This window comes from Notamacropus eugenii, chromosome 5 (genome assembly GCF_028372415.1).
Source record: "Notamacropus eugenii isolate mMacEug1 chromosome 5, mMacEug1.pri_v2, whole genome shotgun sequence".
NCBI classification, from domain to species: domain Eukaryota; kingdom Metazoa; phylum Chordata; class Mammalia; order Diprotodontia; family Macropodidae; genus Notamacropus; species Notamacropus eugenii.
The window spans coordinates 60,419,034-60,431,648 of NC_092876.1; the positions used below are offsets into that span (position 1 = coordinate 60,419,034).

Sequence of the window (12,615 nt, forward strand, 5' to 3'; positions counted from 1 at the left end):
CTTAAAGTGCCGTATATAAATGCTAATTATTATTACTATCATTGTAGATGGAGAAACTGAGACCTAGAGAGATTAAGTGACTTGTCCAGGGTTATGCAAGTAATTAATAGCAGAGCCAAGATTGAATAAGATGATCTATTAAAGGATTTTTTTCTTTTCAATTTTATTTTCAGTTCCATATTCTCTCCTTCCTCTACCCCCTGAAAAGGCAAGAAATACAATACCCATTATAGATATGAAGTCATACAGAACATATTTCTGTAAAGCAGGAATTTTTAACACTTTTTTTATATCTACAACCCCTTTGGCAATTTGGTGAAACCTAGGGACCCTCTCTCTCTCTCTCTCTCTCTCTCTCTCTCTCTCTCTCTGTTTCTCTCCATATATATGTGTATATTTTTTATGCATAAAACAAAGTGCATAGGATGACAAAGCAATTGTATTGGTATACAATGATCAAAATATTTTTTAAAAAAACAAGATCCTTCAGCTCTCATAGAATCAAAGAATTCCAGAGCTTGAAGGAAATGGAGAACAAGCCACAGCTTTGGCAGGCACCCTATTCACAACATCCCAGCCTCCTCTGTGGTTCTTCAGACTTCCCTTCAAGATTTCCAGTGACAGCAGCAGGCTGGCCCCCCACGCCAAGGCAGCCCGCCCCACTTTTGTTCTGCTCTCATTATTAGGAAGTCTGTCAAACCCCAAATTTGCCCTCAGCAATGTCCACCCACTTTGCTGCCAAGCACAGGTAACTTCATCCCTTTTCCCAAATGATGGACCTTGAAACACTTAGAGTGAACATCACCCTTCCCCACCCTCAGCGTTCATTTCTTCAAGAAAAACACTGCACCCCAGAACGCACACACACCTACAACCAGTTTCTGGAATCTCTCCTAGACCACAATCCTCTTATCTTCTCCTGATGCTGGTTACCCTGCCCACAAATGCCCTCCTTCCTGCCCAGGACTGAACATGGCACTCCAGATATGGAGTGCCCAGATGGAGTAGACCAGGACTACCCATTAAATTCAATTCTACACACACTTCTCAAGCCATACCGTGTGCCCAGGTACCTTACCAGATGCTGGGAACAAAAAAACAGAAACTCCCCACCCTCTAGGATTTTCCATTGGGGCTGAAAACTTTTAGAGCTGGAAGGGAACCAGAAAAGTCATTTTTATTGGTAAAATATAAATTCCTTGTGGGCAGAGACAGTTTATTCCCATCTTTGTTTCTCCGGCACCTAGGCCAGCACCTGGTACTTAGTCGGTGTTCAGGAGGGAGAGCATTTCCATTGTCTGAAGTCACAGATGCAGCCAGTCTGGATTGCAGAGTGGGTGAGGAGGGATGACAGGTAATACATCCTGAAAGATCTGTAAGACTGAGGCTGTGAAGGCCTTTCCATGGTGAGCTGAGGAATGTTTTGTCTCAGATAAAATGGAACCATTATAGCTTCTTGAGCTGGGTTGGGGTGGGGGGGATGGGATGATTTGATCAGTCTTAGACTTTAGGAATATCCGTTTAGAAGGTGTTCAGAGGCTGAATTAAGCAAGGGGGAGGCTAGAGGTAAAGAGAACCGTTAAGACGAGTGGACGTCCCTATGACTGGTGAGCTCCTTGAGAGCAGAGGCTATCTTTTGTCTTTCTTTGTAATCCCAGAGTTTAGCATAGGGCCTGACCCATAGTAGGTGCTTTATAAATGCTAGTTTGGCTGACTGATGAGTACAGAATAGATGTTAGAGAGATTGTGGTGGTAGAATCTGAACACAATTACTCTCAGTACAGGCTGAGAACACATTCCACAAATCACAACTGTTACAGCATCTCTGGAGGTGATTTTGTGTTGGGGCTAGAGAATGCTTTGCACCTTAGTGTGGAGCAATCCAGCCCACTCTACTCCTCCAATTCATTTTCCAGCTCAGCTCATAGTCCATTCGAAAGGTCTGATGAACCAAATCTATGGACTACCCACCTAACTAAATAGACTAGAATTAACAGATCTGGTTCAATCATTTGGTTCTTAATCATATGGATTACTAGACTGAACTCTGGAATGGTGAAGAACTCCATTTAGGAAACTCTGTAGAGTCTCAGGGGTGGAGGCATGCAGTACAACATCAGTCATGGATGACTAGGGGAGGGTCAAGTAGAATACTGCGTGTATATGTATGGGGAGCTGTGGGGGGTGCGGGTTGTGTCTTACCACCCCTGTCTAGGTCTGGATGGGCAAGGCAAAGCTGACTACTATTTGCCCTACACTCCCTTACTCAGCCTCACTCACACATTATAATTTTCGGGCTTATCCCCCAGAACCATACAAGCCTAAACTCCTAAACCCAAACCCAGATCAAACTAGACAGTAAGGAGAGCATGAAACAACATGCCTGACACATGTAAGTAAGAACTTAATAAATGCTTGTTGATTAAGGGCCAGCTGTGTTCTCCTCCATCAGCTGGGCTCTGGAGATACAAAGCTAAAATTAAAGTCTGCCCTGAAGAAGCTTTTATTCTGTATGCAAATGACTGCAATACCTGCCAACTAGAATCATTCCTGGCTGGTGCTGGATACTCCACCATTAGAGTGCTATTCCTTTAGCTATAAGCCCATGGTTCTTATGAAAATAAAACCATCCATGGCAGCGGTCACACTTCAAGCAGCTATGAGTCACGGGGGCTCCCATGGGAATGAGTTTCAAATTGTTCCCCAAAGCCAGAGGACATCAGAGGAGGCTGGATGCCTGAGAGGATGGGGATTTTGCCGTTTTTTTTTCCTCCCAAAGCTGGTTACTGTCTCCTATGTCCCCTAAAACCTACCCCGACTTCTCCAGCCAGGATTGCAGCACTGCAAGGAACCTCAGAGGTCACTAGGGGCTAGGATAGCTCCTTAAAGTGTAGTTTTTTGACAACAATCCAGTGGTAGTATGGTGAGTATCCCTCCCATTTTGCAGAGGAGAAAACTGAGAAGGGAAGGGACTTGCCCATTGTCATTCATCGAATAAGTACCATGATTCAGCTTCATAGCTGTTGAGTCATTCAGTCGTGTCTGACTCTTTGTGATCCCATTTGGGGTTTTCTTGGACAAGATGTGAGTGGTTTGACATTTCCTTTTTCAGCTTGTTTTACACATGAGGCAACTGAGGCAAACAGGGTGAAGTGACTTGCCCAGGGTCACACAGCTAGTAAGTGTCTGAGTTTGGATTTGAACTCTGTAAAATGAGGCTTCCTGACTCCAGGCCCAGTCACTGCACCATCTAACTGCTGTCAAGACTCAGTACAGATCTCATTTTACAGATGAAGATGAGGTTAAGTGACTTGCAATGGAGTGACTCGTCCAAGATCTCTCCATTCCCATTAAATATCTCCAAAGCTGTTCCCCTAAGCCTCCAAGATTTCCTGCCTATATTAAAAAAAAAATACACACCAACTCTAATAATAAATAGCGTTTAGACAGTGACTTAAAATTTGCCAAGCATTTTACTTGTATCGTTTCATTTGGCCCTTATTAATAGCCCTATGAAGTAATTACTGGAAGTACCAGATCACCATTTGACAGATGAGGAAACTGAGGCTTAAAGGGGAAAGTAATTTGCCCATAGTCCCAGTGCCAGCAAGCATAAGAGAACATGGGATTTGGACTCCAAGATGACACTTTACCTAATCTGCATCACCCAGAACCCTCCACAGGGCCCAGTTCCCGAGCCCACTCCATTTACAGGTAGTGAGTAACAGAGGTCAGATTTGGTAATTAGTAATTAGATTTGGACTTGGATTCTCTGGCTCCAAATTCAGTACTCATTCCAGCACCCCATGATGCTCTCCAGGTTCCCTCACCCAATGCCTCCTCCTTTCCTGAGGTGAGCTCTTAAAAGCTATGCTCAGGCTCAGTTGGGCTACATCCAGATGGCAATGCTTTCAGTGTTGTCCAAGTGGCTGACAGAGTCTGCTGTCCAAGGGCCCACCCAGCTATGTGCAGAGCAGAGATTATTGAGTCATGAATTTTTTGGGCTACTGTGACCCAAGAAACAAGTTAAACTCTGAGATGGCCCTTAGTAGTGAGTAGCCCCAGGAGGAAAGAATGCAGAATGGCAGTAAACCTGATGGAAGGAGCTTAGAAACAGAGGTTTTAGACCCTCTGGAGGGAGGGTCCCTAACCTTTATTGTGTTGTACACTCCTTCATTCTTGAAGAAGACCATGACATCAAGAAGGTGATGCTATCACTTGCAAGGGAACTAGATGTAAGTGAGGCAGGGCTGTGCAAAGTCCAGCCTCACTTTGTTCTCCAGAACCATCTAGGTCCAGAGGCCAGATAAAGATCAGAATGACTGGAGGTGGCCACAGATGTAGTGGAAGACCTTGGCCTTTTTAAACTAAGGTCTTTCCCTTTTAACCAAAGGACTCAGTTTAACCAAAGCAACACCCATTCAGTGATTAAAGCTAGGTAAGAAATGAGGCAAAGAATGACCTCTTCTAGTAAAAAGCCCATGGTCCCTTTCTCAGAATAAAATTTTTTAATGCATGAAATAAATACACAGGATTATAAAGAAAAGCAATTATGTTGAAATAAAGATGTAATTTTTTTTCCAATTCAAGTTCACAAGCCCCTTGAAATCTTCTGGTCTAAACACATTCATGGCACCAAACTGTAGTAATTAGGAGCTAGCTCTGAAAGCTTTAGGACCTGGGTTCAAGCCCAGCCTATGGCACATCCTCACTCCACTCTGCATCAGCTGCTCTGCCTGGATTCCATTCCATGAAACAAGATGTCCCTCCCAGACTTCCTCTCCCCTCTGATTGGAGAGCGGGAGGCTGGAGCACTAAACTCATCCCAACGCCTTCCTTTATGGAGGGCAGAAACTGGACTTTTGGACTACTCTGAATCTGTCTTTCACCTGTCCCAGATAACTCCTGGTATCGCCTGCCCCCTCCTGTCTCCTTTTGTATCTTGTTTCCCCCTCTCATTTGATTTCAAGATTCTTGAGGGCAAGGACTGTCTTTTTTTTTTCATTATATCTCCAGCACTTAGCTAGAGCAGCCAGGTAGTGCAGTGGATAGAAGGCCAAGCCTGAAATGCGGAAGACTTGTCTTCCCAAGTTCAAATCCAGGCTCAGATATTTATTAGCTATGTGACCCTGAGAAAGTTACTAAACCCTGTTTGCCTCAGTTTCCTCATCTGTAAAATGAGCTGGAGAAGGAAATGGCAAACCACGCCAGTATCTCTGCCAAGAAAATCCCAAATGGGATCACGAAGAGTCAGATACAATGGAAAGAACTCAACAGCAACAGCAACACTGAGCACAGTGTTTGGAACCTGGTAGGTTCTTAATAAATGTTTGTTGGATCGGTTGTATGACTCTAATACAGTAGCATCAAATTCAAATAGAAATTCAAGGTACTAAGCCCTACATAAGGATACCTGACAGCCACATGTTGACTTAGAAAACCACATGTTAAATCATGTGTGTTTTATTTTATTTTTATTTATTATATTAGACATTTTCCAGTTACATTTTGATCTGGTTCCAGTGGCACTTGAGAGTGTTGAGAAGAGTATGTGTTTGATACCTCTGTGTCTAAGCAATTCCTTAAGATTGTAAATTAGAGAAAAACATCAACCTGCACTGGTAGAGAGACTTTCCCTTTAATGATAAAATCACAGATCCAATCCCAATCCCTATGAACATTAATTACTGGTGTTCTAAATGGGGACTCTTTGTTCAGTGATCAACCAACTAGTTGAGACAGTAGTGTGCCAACAGAAAGCCACAGAGACCAGAGATAGCATGCTATATGTGAGAAACAGAAAACAGGCCAGTTTTGCTGAATGGAAGTGCATGGTGAGGTGGGAGGAAGAAATGTCCAAAAAACTGGAAAGATTGGTTGAGGCAAGGCTTTAAAAACTAAACAGAGGAGTTTATATTTGATTCTAGGAATTCTAGAAAGGGTTGGATGGGAGAATCATCATAAAAATTGAGAAAGCAAGATTTAACAAGTGATAGGACATACTTTGGCCACATAACAAGAAGATGGGACTCATTGGAAAAGACCTTGATGTTGGGAAAGACTGAAGGTAAAAGAAAAAGGGGAGAGCAGAGGATGAGATGGATAGAGTCATGGAAGCAACAGTCATGAGCTTGGACAGACTTCAACTTTGGGAGATAGCAGAGGGGGTCACAAAGAGTCAGACACAACTGAACAACAACCACAAGGGATATGTGGGATGAGAGAGAATGAGGAGTCAAGGATCACATCATAGTTACAAATGTGGGCAACTAGGAGAATGGTAGGGCCCTGGACAGAAATAGGAAAGTATGGAAGAGGGGTGGGTTTGGGCAAGGGAGGGGTGAGATAATGAGTTCTTGTTCAGATATATTAAAATTTAAAATGTCTATGGAACATCCAGTTTGAAATGTCCAATAGGTAATTGACGATGAATGATGGAGCCTGATGGGGAGAGACCAGGTCTCAATTTATCCATCTGAGAGTCATCAGCATAGATATATCATGACTATTTTTCTCAAGAAGAGAATATGAAGGTGCTACACTTGGTAAACACTGAACAACATCATCCAAAAATGAAATTGATTATATTTTAAAAGACAGAAAATTACTGTTTACTGATGTTGTGGGAGTCATTTCCGAATTAGCTCTGTGTCTGCAGTCAGATCATCAGCTGCCTTTTAAAAAACAAGAAAGAAAAGGTAAAATTTAATATAAAATTAGAAGAATCTGTGTAACCCATGTGTCAATTGTCCCCAATTCCCTAACACAGTTGGACTGGGTTACCAATTAGGGTCTCCCTCAAAAATGATCTCTATAAGTCATTCTGCCCCCTACCCAAAGTTTCCCAGGAGAATACCAGAATGTCTTTCCTGTCCCTGTAAGATCCCTTAGCTCTCTTGCAAGTATCTAGGCAACTCTTTTTCCCTTTCTGGAGGCTTCAAGCAGCCCACATTCTGGTGGATCCTACCTTCCTTCTGGACTTATGCAGTCTACATAACAAATGGTACCAACATATGGATGGTTCTGGATTGCTCCTTGATGTATGTGGTTTCTTGCCATGCCAATTCTTTTCCAACTTGGGGACAACTAATACAAGGTGGACTGTGGCCTTCCCTCTAGGTCCAAATGAGACGGAGTGTCTCCATCTCCTCTCCCACCTTCTTTCATCAAGATTCCAAATCCTTTTTCTCTTCTGCTTGTTGAAGTTTTATTTTTTCTTTATATATCTCCACCTGGCACTGGTTCCTCTTGGTGTAGCTCTCCATCTGGGTAAATCTCTCCTTCTGTGTTTGAGTCTTATCTCCCTTTAAAGATTAAGCCCAAGAATCAACTCAGATTATGAACTCTATCCATTGCCAAGATGCCAACTTCATGTTCATAAGTAGTATCACCCTACAGAACAGTGAAAAGTAGTGGAGGGAGAAACACTATAGAAACCTTGGCACGGTATGAGATCCAATTAAGCCAGACCATCCTTTGAGAATTTATAGATGAGCTAGGTGGCGTAGTGGATAGAGCTCCAGGCCTAGAGTCAAGATGATTCATCATCCTGAGTTCAAACCTGGATTCAGACATATACTAGCTGTGTAATCCTGGGCAAGTCACTTAACCCTATTCACCCCAGTTTCCTCATCTATAAAATGAGCTGGAGAAGGAAATGGCAAACCACTCCAGTAGTTCTGCCAAGAAAACCCTAAATGGGGTTATGAAGAGTTGGGCATGACTCGAAAAAAAAAAGACTGAACAAACAGATATGAAATGAAATAGATTTGCCAGTATTTCTGTAGCAAATAACTCTCATCATCAATACAAAATCATCACTTTTGGAATTTACCACCCCAATAGCCAATGCACTATGTGAAGAAGTGAAAATGGCACTCAAGAAAATTAAGTCAGGAATTGCAGCTGGGCCAAGCCAAGTAAACACAGAAGAAATTCATGCTGGAGGTGACACAGTTTTAAAGGGAATAGGGGCTCAGTTTTCAAGATATCTCAAAGACAGGTAGATTCCAAAATAATCCATAATAATCAACACATTAAGGATCCATGATTTTGTTGTACTAGATGTCCCCCTACCTCACTGCCCCCCCATCATTGGCACTGATACAGATCCCAGCCCTACCACAATATAACAATCTCCAAGAATGTCCTGCTTGAAAAAATGCAGCCAATTGGTGATGAGTCTGAATTTAATTCATCTGGACCTCAGAGGAGTGGTATATCATAGATCTAGACCTACATGGGACCTTAGAGGAAATCCAGCCAATCTTTTGACTGTACAAATGAGAAAGGTAAAGTAATCTGTCCAAGGTCACATAACTAATAAGGGTCAGGGAAAGGTTTTGCACTCAGGTCTTTGTGAGACAAAGCTCAGGCATGGGCATCAGCCAGTAAAAAGGCTCAAGAGATGAAAGGGAACAAGAAGGCCAGTGCCATGGATCACAGAGCACATGGAGGGGGAAAAGGGGTTAGGCTGGTCACATTTACCACCTTGATCCTGGAGGTTAGGATGGCTTCCTCAACCTCTGAGAATATTGCTAATTCATTGTGCTTTCCCCCATGCTGCACTCTCCCAGGTCATCCAATCAACTCTACTACAGCAGGAATGCCCTCTACAACTTCTCCCCATTAAGTGGGAGACAATTTGAAGACACTCCTCCCCACCCAGAGAGCAGGGAGCTTACCACCCCAGAGGGAGCCCATCCCATCTTCCAGGGGCAGCTCTGATTGTTCAGAAGTTCTTCCTTTCCATTGCCATGGCCATCCTCCTATGACCTTATCACCTCATGCAACAGCAATTGCATCAACCTCTAGACTGGCCTCTCTGCTTCCAGTCTTTCCCAACAGGGCCACTCTGCAAAGGTTGTTCGATTCATCTCCCTGGAGTCTAGCTCTGCTCAGGTCACTCTCCCTACTCTGAGATTCTTTCATTGCAGTGGTGGAAAGAGCTAGACCTGGCATTCCCCAAACCTGCATCACCTACCCAGTTGATTGAACAGCAATTTCTGGTGATGAGAGTAAAGGGATTAGGAAGAACAAGGATTGGTCAGGATCCAGAAAGGGAACAATGAGCCAGGAGTTGAGCTTGTCACTAGGTACCTTGGGCAGGGCAGGGCATCTTGGGACTTGTAATCTGTCTCAAAGCCTTTACCTTCCCCCATGGCCCTTTCTGACAGCATCATGAAAGGAAGAGGACAATGTTAGAAGGAACCTGGACCATGAGTTTGGTCATGGTACCAAATTGTATTTGTTCTTCATTCTCAAAGAGCACCGTGACGTCAAGGAATGATGATATGACCTGCAGTTGACTTTGATTTGAGTGAGGGAGGGCTGTGCAAGGTCACTAGCCTCACTTTCTCCTCCAGAACCATCTGGATCCAGGGGCCAGATATCGATCAGGACCACTGGAGATAACCCAAGATGCAATGGGAGACTCTGGCCCTTTTACGCTAAGGTCTTTTCAGGTTCCCACTTTGAGTGAGGTAACACCCATTCAGTGAGTCAAAGGATGACCCTTTGAATCAAAACTCTTTACCCAGCTTCCTGAACAACCAGGGACAACTCATTCCACTCTTCTCTAGCTCAGTTTCTTCATCTCTCAAATAAGAGGATGAAGTTAGATGGTCTCTAAAGCCGCTCCCAGCTCTGACATCCTGTGTTCTAAGGTCTTTTTTAACTTTAGAATTCTATGAGTAGCTATATATCTCTGTCCCTGGGGCACTCAGCAGGTGGCTTTCTCCCCCTGGCCCTGGACTGTCCACTGTGATCGTGTTCTCCACATTAAACATTTAAGAGCCCTGGTCCTACTCAACAAGAGACAGAGTATCTATCCTGGGGTCCTGGACCCAAGCCAGAGGATTATGTTCTCACAGCCTAGATACCCCTCAGAATCTAGCCCTCTACTGGGAACAGCTACTATGTTCCATTTCAGAGCCACTTGCATTTTGAGAGTCAGTCAACTAACATACCCTCTAAAAGTACTTGCCTAGAGCATTCAAATCACCTGATTTTGTTAACTTGGTCCCTGTTTCTTCCAAAGGACTCCAAACCTTCTGTACCCCTTTATTCTCAGAATAAATATATTCTATCCTTCTGGGAATAAGGAAGGGATAAGAATCATAGGCTCATATTTTTAGGAGTACAAAAAAAAAAAACCTGAGGCACAAAGACAGTCCCAGAGTCACATGATAAATATCTGAGGTAGGATTGAAACCTGGATCTTCCTGACTCCCAGACCAGTGTTCCAGCCATGACACCACACTTCCCTTAGTGAGACAGTAAGCCTTGTCCCAGTGAGAGAGAACCAGAGGGTTCCAGCAGCTGGTCCAACCAAACAGCAAAGTAGCCAGGGCTTGAATCTGCATCCTCCAATTTTCCAGGGTTCAGTTTCCTAGATTTCTCTGTCCTTAGTCTTTCTTTCTTCTCATAGAGTCCTAGAGTCCCAGATCAGGAAGAGACCATGAGAAACATTTCATCTAACCCTTTTATTTTACAGGGAAAGAAACTGAGGGCTAGAGAAAGGATTCAAACCCAAGTCTTCTGGCTTTCTGTCCATGAGGTTCTTTCCCCTATACCACAGCTGCTCCTCCAGACATGAGATGTGGAAGTCCATGTAGCACTGCTCCCCTATCCCCCCATGGACAAGAACCAAAAGGTGGCAGGTGCAGAGAATCACTCCCCTGGAGTGTGTCCATCTGTGCCTTCCCCCTGCCCCCATCCAACCTCCCTTTCCCTTATTGGGTCAGACCCTGGCTGAGTTCACCCCTGGCATGAGATGCTGAGAATACTTCTTGGTTTCCATGGCAGCCTCAGATCAGGGGGCGAGGAGTGAGTTTGTGTTTGTGTATGTGTCTGTGTGTGTGTGTGTGTGTGTGTGTGTGCAGTCCAGATTTAGAGGAGAGAAATACCTCAAGAAACAGGAAAGATTCTACTCCTGCCCCCACTCCATAGAAGCTCTAGGCACTTTGCAGGGTAAAAAGCGCTTTTCTCAGGACATGGGTGTCAGAGACTAATAGTATAAGTATTATCGTTCCCCCTTTCTTTTTTTTTTTTTTTTCAGATAACAGATATGGGATCTTGTGACTTATCCAGGGTCACGCACCAAGTCTCAGAGCCATGAGTCAGAACTCTTTCCACTACACTAATCATTCTTCCTCCAGATGTTCTCCCTTCCCCTCCTTTCCCTCTGCCAACCCCACCCCCCCCCCATTGCTACTGGACAGATGTTGCTCTGGGTGAAGGGAGGGGAGAGGGAGGAGAGAAGATTCAGGGATCTGAGATCCCTTTCCCAGGGAAAGAGAAGACAATAAAATCTCGAGCCCTTTCCTGCTCTGCCTATCCAAGGATTCCAGGGTCTCTAATTGCTACCACTTGCCCAGCCTTTTGCAAGGGAGTCTGAAAAGCTTTGGATTCTTGCCAGGGGATCAGGATTCTTCAGGTGATTGGCTCAACTACTTCCCAGGGAAAAGACTAAGGAATGAAAGCTGGAGCCCTCCCCCAGTCCCCAATCTCAAGAATAAGGTACTTTACATTTTTGGTGTCATGGACTCCTTTGGAGAGTCAGGTGAAATCTCTGGACCCTTTATCAGAATAATGTTTTCAAGTGCATAAAATAAATTCATAGGGTTACAAAAGAAATCGATTACAATGCAATACAGTTATAAAGAACAAAAAAAAAACCTAGGTTCACAGAACCCAAATTGAGAAGCACAGGGGTAGATTTGTCTCTACCCCCTCCACACACACACATATACCTGTCAATAATCAACTATATACATCCTACACATGTCCTACATACTCTCAAACATACAACCATACATACCTACCCAACTCCCCACCAATCCAACCAGCCAAGCAGGCACATTGCTTGGAATGGATAAGAGAGAGTGAGTGTCCCAGGGAAACTACAGAGTTGTTGAGAAATTTATGTTAGAAGAGAAAATGCCAGTTCTAACACGGTCTATTCAAACATTCTCCTCCCCGCCCTAGGGGCATTTGGGGTCAGTCCTTAGGTTTGCTCTTACAGGGGGTGCCAGTTCCTGGTTAAATTTCAGGTAGAAATCTCTAGCATAAAGGAGAGAGCCCCAGACCAGGTACCAGCCAGAGGACCTGTGCTTCCTGTGATTGAATCCCCAAGATCTAAATTACTGGCAGATGACCTTGGACCATTCATTTCCCCTTCTCAGAAGCATCGAGTTTCTCATCTGAAAAACGAAGATTTGGTGTCCCAGTGAGTTCTCACAGATACCACACACATCTACCTACATACCTACATTCATCCTCATAGGTCTCTTGGGTCCCACCCCAGACCTCTAGGCTAGCATAGTAGGGGACAAAAAGAATGAAAGAGACCTGGGAGCCTGGAAAAGTTGCCTGGATTGAGCAACCTTTGAATGGAAAGTCACAACATCCCCAAACAAGTTCTGGGCCTCATTAGCAACTTACGCTCCCTGGGGAATTTCCAGCCTTGATCTTCCTGCTCCAAAGGTCAAGAGTCTGGTGGAATTTCCCTCAACCTGGCCAAGTCCCCACCAGGGCACAAGAGATAGGGTGGGGGATTAGGGTGTGGGACCTCCCTTAGTCTGGACGCAACCCGTTATGTGTCTCTGTTGATGT

The 12,615-nt window shown here is 44.2% G+C and overlaps 1 long non-coding RNA gene across 2 annotated transcripts in view; it reads right to left on the reverse strand.

Moving 5' to 3' along the window:
- Positions 1–5,622: 5,622 nt before the first annotated feature.
- LOC140504337 (uncharacterized) overlaps positions 5,623–12,615 on the reverse strand; it is a 43,557-nt gene continuing 36,564 nt past the window's right edge. For both annotated transcript variants that reach the window (XR_011967062.1, XR_011967061.1), the window contains 2 exons: positions 7,158–10,433; positions 5,623–6,674 (listed from right to left, as the gene is read on the reverse strand). This is a non-coding gene — a long non-coding RNA (uncharacterized lncRNA). The remainder of the gene's footprint in view (positions 6,675–7,157; positions 10,434–12,615) is intronic.